Below are 9222 nucleotides of genomic sequence, written 5' to 3'. Positions count from 1 at the left end.
AAAAACCTTCAGGATGTGCTTTTGATAGTGTTGTTTATTTCCGGGCCTTGGATAAGGATATTTAAAACATGATTACCGTCTCCAAGAACAACTGGAAAGTATTGAAGTAAACTAGTAAATATTCGTGCATATGCATAATCTCATAAGCACTACTTTATTGTATGTTCTATGAAATTAACAAATAACTGGATCAGCTGAGACACCATACTTTAAAGTAAATTCAGTTTATTCACCACGAGGTTCAAAATGCACGGGAGTCTCGTGATAGTACATGCCTTTAATTTCACCTGGTTGAAGTGTAAACAAATAGTTAAATTTGCTTCGTTTTATTTCTCACGGAAAAGATCGGACGTTTTTTTATATTGGACTAATCATAGAACATATATGCATTTAAAGTTGAAAGTTGATTGTTTTCTACAGGACGTAAAACTGAAACAAGTAAGCACTTTTACTTTTTTAGCAATGTTCCTGCAATGAACTTTGACATTGTTTACAAAGATACATAAATTTTGTGTCATCCTGAAATGCGTTGTTCGGCTGAAACTTATAGTTCTAGAAAAGTTCTAAAATGGCTTTTTTGGGGGATTTTTGTTTAATTTATAAATTCAATACAATGTGCAATATTTCCAGTTTTTGAAAATGATTGAAATTGAACTTTATTTTAGAAAAAGTTCCGATCTTTCATCAATATTTTGTCAGCGGATGCATACAAATTTTAGGTGCAACGGCTTTCTTGTCCAAGAGAGGTGTGTAAAGCGAAAAACTATCATTACACATTGCGTTTATTCTTTAAATCTAAAGGATCGGTAACAGATTAAGGAGATCGGACAGTGCAAAACTATACTAAATGGATATCTCTAACTATGGGTAAGGAGGCATATATTTTTCAGTAAGGAAATCTGAGGTAAAAGAACAAACATATATTTTATTTCTTGAAATAAACATGGCGGCGAAATATTTTAGAAAAAACTGTGCACGTGTTTTGCGCATTAGAATGTTTAACGACATTTTCTTGAGAAAATAGCGCTCGTGTGCACTATTTTGGCATTTCTTTGATTTGAAAATAAATATTTTATAGCAATTTAGGATGCATACGATACTAAAATTTTGCACCAAAAATGTTCACTTATTTTCTTCCAAAGTACTGTGGATATAGGGTTCAACGTAACTTTCATGCTAGCAAGTTTACCTACAGATATATATTTTCAAGTTTTATCATATATTTTTTGTGTCCTTGCATTTCGAAATCTGTTTCGAGGATTCTGATTTTTCACATGAATTTCTAATTTCGATTTGCGGAAGTACCTTAACATGTGGCGCTAAAATATTTCTAGAAGTTGGGCATGCGCAGACATGAATTACATAAAGGGGTCAGTAAAGGTTCACAAGTATGATAAAACTACATTAACCGCCAAGCTGTTGATCTTTGTAAACGACTGAGATAGCTCAGGGATAAACACGCCGGAATTAGGGAAACAGAATGTGGTTTACTTCTTCGCGATTTGATGGAACAGTAATTTATATCGTGTTAACGTGCTGCTCTAGTTAAATAGAACTTATACCTCTGTGAAACTGAATAAGAGATCTTGGACTCGGACATCTTTTTCTACAAATCATTAAAGACATTGAGTTCTTTTTCTTGTTTTTTTCTATTTATTTTTTCTTTTCATTGTGAATATTCATTTTCTGTAAATAAACTTGTAAATATTGTAAAGATTGTTAAATTGTTCGTACAGTTTCTGTGCCTGGTTCGACCATACTGCCACAGCGCAGAATTTTTTTTTCTTCATATTGAACAGACTATTTAAGTTTTATATATAAATAAAAAAAAATGAAAATTTTGAAGAAAAACAAAATTTCAGATTGACCTATTTGCCTTTTTGCAAGTAACAATTTTCCGTGATTATTGATGTGCCAGTTTACTCTATTTTCAAGGCGATTTTTTTGTTACTATAACCCTTACTTACTTTATTTTATTAAGTTACTTATTTGTCATCTGGAATAAGCTTTGCCGTTTCATAAGATTTACACTAATTGTTTTAGAAGCTACGTGCATATTTCAAATTTGAAATGGTAAACAGGCTATCTTATTACTTACTTTTTGTTATGTCTATTTTTACTACATCGTTCGAGGACGTTTTTTTTTTTTTTTTTTTTTGCATTTTAAATATGTACTTTCTATCATACAAGGCAATGGGTTCAAAGAAGTGGGGCATGGCACAGTCACGCTATATATAATCACACTATGTAAACTGAATTAAATTTCATAACTGTTTAAAACTTTACTTAATATGCACGAGTTGCCATTTTAGATTAGTGTACTTTTTAAAAAATGCGTTTTCTTATCTGTTTAAATGTTGAAATTTATTCCAAAAATATAATTTGTTTACGGGCATAGATCTCACAATATGTTTATCCAATAAAGTTGTTGAATATTAGACAATTCTTTGAAAATGTCAAGTATAGAATATAAAAACTAGCAGATATCTTGAAAAAGAAAACAGGAAAAATACTGCTTTCATTTTGTTTTTTTTTTATTTCAGGTCACACAGACAAAATGTTAGGTTATGTGACAGAGGTGTATTTGGTAGAACACAATTATTTCTGGGGGTTGTCACAAAATAAGATTTATATGGGTTTGTCGAAATTTATTACATTGTTGGAAGATTATGCAGATACTGATTGGTAGAATTGCAGGGTGACCTGAGCTGTAAAATAGCTGTAAGTCTTTTAGAAGGAGAAGACATGTTGTAGTTGAGAAAACTACATGTTTCCCCTTTCAAGAAAAGCTGTCAAGTACAGTGTATAATTTCAATTACCGTCAAAAACCGTGCAGCCAGTCAAAACTTGTTTTACATACTCTCTCGCATCAGTGATTTAGGTATTACAATACCAATTCTTTTCACTCACTGTGACATTCTCCCCTGCTTTGAAAAATGTCTCCTGACATTTCAAAACGACAAAATTGTTAAACAACATAGAAATATAATTATACTTATGCTAATATATTATCAGCATATATAACTACATTTGTATATACAACATACAATTATAGGCATATCAGCTATAAGTATACCTTCCAGTTCTTACTGGCAGTACTATCAGCCAAAACAAAATTTAGCTGAAAAGGTTAAAAAATACTTTGTTGCTAAACAAAAGCATATAATGGTTTCTGCAGCTGAAAAGCAGTGATAAAATATAAAAAATACATCAGATGCAGTTCACATTCATAGTAATAAATAAAGTACTACATTACAATTAAACTATGCGGATGAGTACTACATTTTACAAATGTTGTTTTAAGAACAACATTTCTCTAATTTACTACCAAGCTAACTAAATGCTTGCAAGCTTTGTTCCTTGTCTAAACTCATTCAGTTTTTAATCTAAACATACTACTTTTTATTCAAAACAACATATATACATCAATTACAATTATAAAAACAATGCATACATAAAACAATAGAGATTAAAAACACAAAATTGCAAACAAAATTTTACTGTTCTGCATCAACATTGTACTGTGACATTCTCCCTTTACTATCAAACAAAAACCTCAACACCTATTTCTGCTGACTGTTGGTACATAACATAGTCATCAAACTTGATAGGAATTTTACGATTTCTGACAGGTCTTGTTTGCAATTCCACACTATTCTCAGAAACATTTGTATTTTGATCATGAATGGATGGAGAAAATCTGGATGTAGTTACACCAGAGGAACTGTCAAAATGTGTAGAGTGATGAAAACTGGGAGGCATTGGACTCTGTGTTCCAGTAACATCTGATACATTGACAACAGATTTGTTTCCGGAGGAAGAATTGATGAAAGTACTGCCCGATTCAGATACACCAGTAAAAGCAATAGAAGATCCAGAAGTATTTTCTGACGTCTGTGGAATAGAACGTCTATCTGCTGGCATCCTTACAGGACTTTTACAAACTGGTGTAAAATATATCTGATACATCACTATCAGAACTATCTGAAGAAGGTACTACTTCTGCTGGGACATTCTTCGGTTGTCTAGATTTACCATTTGACTTCTTAATACTATGAGGAATAGAAGCAGAAGTAGGAATTGTAGAGAAAGGAAGCAACATGTTCCTGTGCAAAGTTCTAGCTTTGCCATCTCCATTCTCTTTGACAACTTTGTAGACTGGCAAATCTGTATAAGGTTTTCAAGCACAATATAGGGGTCTTTGGCCCATTTGTCGGCCAATTTGTTTTTACCTTTCAAACCGACATTTAAAACCAGGACTCTATCACCTATGTCTATTGTTGCTTCTTTGACCTTTATGTCATAGTTTGACCTATTTTTCTTTGCGGCTTTCTCAGATTCAGTGGAAGCTGTTTTTGTAAGCCAAGTTTAGACGGTCTTTTATAGAAGATACATAGTGTTTCCTATCATGACTAGAAGAAGAAGATGGAGAAGGAAGATTTAGAAAAGCATCTACAGCAAGACGAGGATGTCGTCCAAACATCAAAAAGAATGGAGAATAACCTGTGCTACTATGACGAGTTGCATTGTATGCATGGACCATTGGTGCGACATAAGACCGCTAATTTGACTTTTGGTCATCATTCAGGGTACTCAACATTCCAATGAGAGTCTGATTGAATCGCTCAACTTCTCGTCTTGGCTGGGGTCTTACTCTTAATGCAACGGTGACAGTGTTTGATTTAGAATCAACATCCGATTCTAAACCAGGCTAGTAAAAACCAGAACAAACAAGAGAAAGTCTTCTATCTTGATGACTAAGATCATCATGAAGAGACTGAAAAACAAGATCCTTAAACTTCAATGGCAAAACTAACAGTTGAACAGTACGTCCATCAAGAGTTGAATTGCGGTATAAAATACCATCTGTGAACGAAAGTCTTTTCCATTCACGAAGATACCTGGATACCTCAGGAGTTTCCATTTTAAGGGCGTCCCCTTTAGGAAGTATTCCTGATTTAACCAAAGAAATAACTCTTCCAAGAGTAGAATCAAGATCTTGTTCTTTAGACCAATTAATGTCACTGAACTCTGTGGCTTCTAAATTTTCAGGAGAATCTTCCTGCAACTCAGAAGTACCTAAAGTTTCAGCAAAAGGGACGAAGTCTGTGAATGATGAATGACAAATTGCATTTATAACATCAGGAAATTGAATAATTTCATGCTCATCATGTGGTCTACGGGAAAGGCCGTCTGCATCACGATTTGATTTTCCAGTTTTGTACTGAACTGTAAAATTGTAGTTACCAAGAGTCGCAAGCCAACAATGACCAGTTGCGTCTAGATTTGCAGTGGTAAAAACATGTGAATGGGTATTATCTGTATTTACTGTAAAGGTATTTCCATACAGATTATCATGAAATTTTTCTGTAATAAAATAGAAAAAAAGGTGGAAACTTCACAGGTCGCTCAACACGACAAAAACGAAAACCCATTTTAAACACAAATATTCAAGTTCATGGGCAGGATAGTTCTTTTAACCGCCTTTTAACCCTCTAATGGCATACGCAATGACACATTCTTTGCCATTTTGAATCTGATATAGGACAGCCCCTAAACTATTACCTGAAGCATCAACATTTAATACAAAGGGTTTGTTGTAATCAGCATAAGCTAAACAGGGGGTGAAGAAAGTTTTTCCTTCAAAAGTTCAAATGCCTGCTGCTGAAGATCTCCCCAATGCCAAGTACTTGCCTTTTATTTAGAGGTACTCTTTTTCCCTTTTTGGTTGAAATACTTGTCAATAAATCATTCAGTGGTTTTGCCAGCTTGGAATAATTCAATAAAAAAGTGGAAACTCCACAGGTCGCTCAACACAACAAAAACGAAATTGTTGCAGGCTCGGTTTGATTGAAGCAGGCAATAGCAAGGGTACACAGCCGACTTCAGCCTACCGTAGACCATTTCTTCCACTTCTCGGAGGATTTTCTGACAGCATACCACCAGTACCTCCACGCATGTACAAATGGTCAGATATTGCAGAAGTGGATAGCAAGAACACACAGGCGATTTTATCCCGTAGACCATTATTTCTACCGGTTGATAGTGCAGAGGTGAAGGAAAGCACCGTCAACTTTGGTTTTGGCTCCGTACCCTCTGTCGATCCGCGAGATGGTTTTGTTCCACAGAAGCATTAAGAAATCACCTAGAGCATATGGAACATTTGATCTGATCATACCAACACCCCCTCAGGAGAATACGGTAGAGAATCAGGATAGCCCACCACAAACAACCGAGGAACGGGAGACTAAGAAGGAGGATAAGAAGCGGTTCACACCTAAACGAAAAGCTGGTAGTAAGAAGAGTCAGGGAGAATCCCAGCAGAAGCAGCCAAAGTTATAAAAAATCAGTGACATTGACTTTTTAAAACATAGTTGTGTGTGTTTTTTCTTAAAAAGTTCTATCTTGAATAAAAAAAGTTGTTTGTTATTTCTTTGACAATAGACAAGGTATTTTCTACTCTAACATAGTTGGTTGGTCCTTAAAAGGACCTTTGTTAAAGTCAAAACTTAATAAAACTCAGACAAGTCCGGGTATAAATTATTAAGTTTGACTGGTTGAGTCTTAAACTCAGTCAAGTCCGGGTACTGGTTGATAAGTTTAACGCTGTACCGCGGACGTGGCCACTCCACCCCACGTCTTGCAAAGAAGGCTTTCAGACCTGCCTGCCTCTGTCTCTTCTCGATCTCAGCGTACACTCAGTCAGGGGTCCGATCTTTCTTGATCAAGCGGCGTATCAAACGAAGAAGTTTTTGTAGACCCATAGTGAATGGTATACCCTATACCTTTAACAACTTTGTATATAAAGTAAAGGCACGAACTTGATAGAGAAACATATTTAATTTTTAACCAATCAAAAGAGGCCTTACTTAACTACACTTGGGACCTTAGACCACTTTGGATTTTTTCAATTTGTTTTTGACAATATAATGAAGGTATCTTTCTGAAAAGATATGTGTAGCCCTGAAAAGGGCTGTTTGTTTTTTAGGTTTTGGAGAATAATCTCCAAAAACCTAATGTACGCCACGACAGGTTGGGCAGTACTGAAGGTCCTTCCTCTTGGAAGGACCGCCTTGGAACGTGAAGGCCGGCTCCTCATCCGCCTCCCAGTCCGACCCTTCACCACCACTACCGGCAGCTTGGCTCTGGTCCACCTCCTCCACCTTCCCTGGCCCATTTATGACGATGGGGTTGGCCGGGTTGTCGCCTGGACACGCTGCTGCTGGCACGGCTGACTCCGCCACCCTCATCTCTGTGTATTCTTCTACCTCCTCATTCTCGGTCTGGGTTGCAGTGGTTCGTAGTCTCATCAGACGCTCAGCCTCAGCCTCCTGGAGCCCGCCCGCTTAGCTCAGTAGGTAAAAGCGTTGGTCTACGGATCGCAGGGTCGTGAGTTCGATCCTCGGGCGGGGCGTATGTTTCTCCGTGACTATTTGATAAACGACATTGTGTCTGAAATCATTAGTCCTCCACCTCTGATTCATGTGGGGAAGTTGGCAGTTACTTGCGGAGAACAGGTTTGTACTGGTACAGAATCCAGGAACACTGGTTAGGTTAACTGCCCGCCGTTACATGACTGAAATACTGTTGAAAAACGACGTTAAACCCAAAACAAACAAACAAATCAGCCTCCTGGATGGCTTGCCGGAGTAAGGAGATGTCCATCCCCAACCTGTCATAGCTCCTGTCAATGTAAGACAATCTATCTTCGAGCTCCATTGTATCGTGTACTGCCAAAAAGTACAATGAAGCCTATGGAGCACAGCGTTATATAAATATAAGACGCGCGAACCTAATAGAGAGCACTATAAATGACGTCATCGCTACATTTTCTGTACGACTAAATGTAACGTTAAAATGGCTTATTTGTGTTTCTTGACGTTGCGTTTTTCCTTGACTGCTCATTGATTAGTCGTTCCATTTTAATGAATAGACCCTTGTTAGAAAGGTCTAAACCTAAGCCATACAATGCTAATATGTAATGCTGACAATGTTGACTATGAAAAAAGACTGTAGGAGAAAAATGTAAAATATACGTGGATCTTAGCTCATGTTTAAGTCTTGATTAGCCAATGAAAACTAATGTTACATCTGCATCATGGGTCTATGCAGGGTATATAAAGGCGGTGCATCCTACGTCCAGGTCACTTTTTTGAAAGATGGAGGATATCATACCTTCTACCAAATCGATACTTGAAGAAGTCATGGAGGCAACCAATATCATTGAACCGTATACAGTACCGCAGATGAATACTTATACACCGAATCATCAGCCTGTGTATACATCGGTACCTCAGAATACCATGCAGAATGGGGTAGATTCATATTATACCTCACCACAGGCGAATTGTACACAACAGTATCAACAGTATCAACAGCAGCCACAGCAACAAGCTCAGCAACAGTCACAGCACCAGCAGGCACATATGGCGTACCTGAGTAAAGTTGGAACATCTATACTGGAAGAAATCAAGACGGTCAACATTAATCTGGTCAGACTCAACTCTACTATCAAGGAGAGCCGAAGACATCATCGGACGGAATGTGATGTGAAATTCAAGGCAGATCAACTTACGGTACCTATCCTCTTCACTTCTCCAACAACGAGCAAGCAGGAAAACAGTAAGGGTGAAGAGCAGGATGTCAGTACACAGTCGAACAAAAGACCTCTATCGAATGATCAGGATGAGACAGTGTCAAACAAACGGGTTGGATCAACAGGAAGAGGGTGCACACATGAAAACTATCAACAACCACAAGAAGGCCAAGAAGTAAACACAAATAAAACACAACGGCCCTTTTCAGGGCCACTCCATTTTTACAAAAGAAAGTACCTTTTCACTATTGTCTACTTGTAAATATTTTATAGTACCCTACATGGTGATATGGCACCTAGCAACACATGGGGATGGCATTATGGTACCCTAAATTGTGATATGGCACCCTGGGTGGTAATATGGCACCCTGGGTGGTAATCTGATACCATGGATGGTGATATGGCACCCCGAAATAGCATTCCGTAGCAACGGATGGGGCTGGATGGTGATATGACACCCGAGGTCCATAGCAACGGCCTCATGGTGATATGGCACCGGTGCCATATCACCAGTCTATACTACTGACGTCTATAACATTTGTAAGCAATAATAGGTTTATAGTCATATAATTGTCTAACACTCTCTTGTTGAGAATACTTTAGAAGATTCCAATATAGGTTTATTA

This window comes from Mercenaria mercenaria, chromosome 3 (assembly GCF_021730395.1).
Source record: "Mercenaria mercenaria strain notata chromosome 3, MADL_Memer_1, whole genome shotgun sequence".
NCBI lineage: Eukaryota > Metazoa > Mollusca > Bivalvia > Venerida > Veneridae > Mercenaria > Mercenaria mercenaria.
This window is presented reverse-complemented; position numbering follows the sequence as displayed.